We start from the raw sequence: 3,874 nt of genomic DNA, 5'->3' as shown, positions 1-3,874 counted from the left end.
CTGCTCCGCGGGAGAAAGATGAGGCTTTCTACTCCCGTAAAGATTTACACCCTCGGAAACCCTATACAGGGTCACTATGGGTCGGAACCGACTCGATGGCACATAACAACAACAACAACAATGTGACTGGTGGTGTGACGCTGTGAGTTAATGCTCTGGACTGCAAGGTTGGTTTGAACCGTAAGCTTAGCGATTCAAGCTCACCAGTAGCTCCTCAGAAGCCTCAACTCATAGGATTGCTATGAGTCAGAATCAACTCCACAGCAGTTAACAACAATAAAAACAAGAATCTGATAGCTGGAACTGTGGTTGTCTTGGAAGGGTCAGACCAAATGATTTCGAGAGCCTTCTATGCTAGGTCTGTTTGAATCACAAGGTCGGCGGTTCAAACTCACCAGCTGCTCCTTGGAAACCCCTATACAGGGTCCCTGTGAGTCAGAAGCAACTCGACTCTTTCTACGTAGCATATGTGCTTCCAGGTTTTTCTTTACTATTAAATGTTTGAACCGCAGGGTTAGTGGTTCAAACCCATTAGCTGCTCCTTGGAAACCCTATAGAGGGTTGCTATGAGTCAGAAACAACTTGATAGAACTTAACAATAACAACTCAATGTATATATGCACATGCTACTCTCTCCCTTGAAAACACACATATAATAAAACCAAATGGTTTCTTGTAGACACCACAGTACTGCACAGCTGTTGCAGGTTAGATTTCTCAGAGTTGGCTAACTCTAGTAGGGAGTTTGAAGAGCAAGATGCCACAAAGGAGTAAGCTCAATGCCAATGAGAAGGAAGAGAGCACGACTGATTTGGGCACTATCGGCATGTGGGTTAGGAGAGCTCCTTGTTGTGTGGGGCTGTGTGTGCATTGTAGGGTGTTGAGCAGCATCCCTAGTCTCTACCTACTAGAACCATGCTGGTAGCAAGCTTCCAGGTGTGACAAACAGAAACGTCTCCAGACATTGCCAGATGTCTGCTGTGGGGCAAAATCGCCCTCAGATGAGAACCCTTGGGGTCGAGGGACGGTCCAGGCTCTGATGTGGACTTGAAAATCTCTGGGAAGCTCTGGAGCGAAAGTGGCACATCTCAGTTGTACGAAGCCAGGCCAAGAAGGCTGGTTCTTCATTCTCTTGTATCTGTTAGCCAGTGGACATGCGGTCCTGGAAAGGAATGTGCCATTGGGTGAGGTGACTAACTGGGATTGGAACAGCCCAGCGTTCACACCATGTGTTCCACAACAATTGTTCATTTACTTCTTAGCATCTGCCACTAAATGATAAAATCCCTGAGAATGGGGCCAGGCATTATTTAATTTTGTATCTCCAAACCCCATCAAACCCAAGACTTAATACTGGTTAAATGGGATAATGAAATGAAATGAGTCAGCAATTGAGGTTATTTGGATATTGGAAAATTTAAATGCTTTAATCGAGAGTTTCATTATGCATTTTCTTGAGGCTTGGGAAATTCCTACAAGACTAATCCATATTTGCATCATTATATTTAATAAGTCCTTTTTTTGAGCAAGGAGCGTCCGTTGATAATACTAAGCAATGCTGAGCTAATCTTTACCTGTGTCTGGCGTTTTCTGTAGATGAAATTCTTTTTCAGTAGTTTAAAAAAGGATTAGGAGATTGGTATGTAACTACTGAAATTACTAAATTATGAAAATATTATTCAGAATTCAAGTAAGGAGTTGTTAGAATTATGAAACATTCTAGGTGTAGTACCAAGACTTGTCCAGCAGAGGGCACAGTTATACAACGTTATTGATGGAGAAAGTCTGAGCGAAAGTAAAAGGACTTTAACCTGGAAGTCACATATTGATTGTATAGTGATTTATGTCACTCACGTGTAACTGAGTATCACTATACATAGAAAGCTCAATAGTGCATTCTTTGTGGCTGTTTTTACAATACTGAATTTCCAACTATTCTTTCTCAACGTTTTAGAAATTATTATATGTTCAACAAGACCAGGATTAGGCTAAAATCAATCTCTAAATAATACTATTAATTTGACCTGGTAAAAGGGTCGCTATGAGTTGGAACCAATGCAATGGCACTTAACAACAACAACAAAGCGTGTCATAACCTTGTCATTTTATGAGCAGAACATGATCCGTTGCAGATTACACTGTTGTGACCCTTAGAGTTTTCAATGCCCGATTTTCAGGAGAACATCAAGTCTTTCTTCCTGGTCTTAGTCTGGAAGCTCTGCTGGAAGCTGTTCAGCATCATAGGAACATGCAAGCCTCCACAGACAGGCGTGTGGTGGCTCCACATGTGGTGCATTGGTCAAGATTCAATGCTGGATCTCCAGCATGAGGATGAGAATTCTATCGCTGAACCATCAATGTTGCTGTTGTTATGAGGTGTCGAGTTGGTTCTGACTCATAAGCACCCTGTATAGGGTTTCTATGGAACAACTGGTGGATTTGAACTGCCAAAAAGTCCGTTGTTTATCTCCTACAATGTCACACCAGAACTCTAAGGAGCAATAATGCCCACCAGGCACTCTTCACAGATGGGTGATATTCAGTCAGTGTTAAATCCATGGATGTCTGCTCATTAGATGCTCAAGGTCATCTGTAACATAGTATGGGAGTAACGGATGTTGTTATGAAGTGTCTCCAGATGGATGATGATGAGAGTCTCGCATGTTTTCTCTGTGAAGTGTTTGACAGAGTAAGTCCCAAGGTTCTTGGGCAACTCAGGGCAATGGAAGGAGGTGGGGCCTTGGTGAAACTCTAGATTCCTACTTATTTGGGAAGAGGGATTTGGTTAGGGTGTGGCACTGTGGGCTAATGTGTCAGACTGCAAAATCATTTGAACTGCAAGGTTGGTGGTTCAAGTTCACCAGTCGCTCCTTGGAAACCCTATAATGGGTTGCTATGGGTCTACATCGACTCGATGGCACTTATCAACAACAACAACAACAACAACAACAACAACAACAACATTATTTGTACCCCAAACTCATAAAGCAGGTCATTAAAAAAAAATATATATATATATATATAACTTTACTTTTTTGGAATTTATCCTTTTAATAATAATTCAAAACTATAAAGGATAGAACAATTATACATTTGAAGATGTTTATTACAGTATTATTTCTGGATAATTGGTGAAATTTAAAGTAATTTAGGAAAATGGAATATTAGGCAGCCATCAAAATTCAGGAGTCCCTGGGTGGTGCAAAGGGTTAAGCGCTTGACTGCTAACCAAAAGGTTGGAGGTTTCAGTCTACCCAGAGGTGCCTCCGAAGAAAAACTGGCAATCTACTTCTGAAAACTCAGCCACTGAAAACCCAAGTCACATGGGGATGCTATGAGTCAGAACCAGCTTCATGGTAGCTGGATTTCTTTAAAATCTAAATGACTATTTTGACTATTATATAGATTCAGGGAAAGTAAAGATGACAAATTATATGTAAAAGAAAAGCAGAATATCTATATGCTATGGTTATTACTAAGTAGAAATTGAAAGCATATTTGGTGGGGGGTAATGGCAAAGAAACAGAAATGATGGAGTTAGCAGTATGTCTCTCTCTTCCATTCCTTCCCCTCTCCACTCTTTCCCTCTCTTCCCTTCCTTCTTGTCTCCTCCCCCTTTCTTTTTTTCTTACCCCTTTCTAAATCACATTATTCTGCTACAGTAATATTTATAGAAAAAGACACCTCTAAAGAGATTTTCATGCTCTATTCAAAAGGCAGAAGCATCAATTTCATGCAGTTTAGTAAAGAACAAATTGCATACTTAAATAATTTATGAACCTCAGTTTTCCGATTTACTGATGCTGACTCTTCCAAAGATCAAAGGAAGAAAGAACCGCCAAATCATTTTGGCTGGAAATCTTTTGGATTGCTA

Source organism: Chrysochloris asiatica, unplaced genomic scaffold (genome assembly GCF_000296735.1).
Source record: "Chrysochloris asiatica unplaced genomic scaffold, ChrAsi1.0 scaffold00018, whole genome shotgun sequence".
In the NCBI taxonomy this organism is placed as follows: domain Eukaryota; kingdom Metazoa; phylum Chordata; class Mammalia; order Afrosoricida; family Chrysochloridae; genus Chrysochloris; species Chrysochloris asiatica.
Note: the sequence above shows the minus strand (reverse complement) of the source record.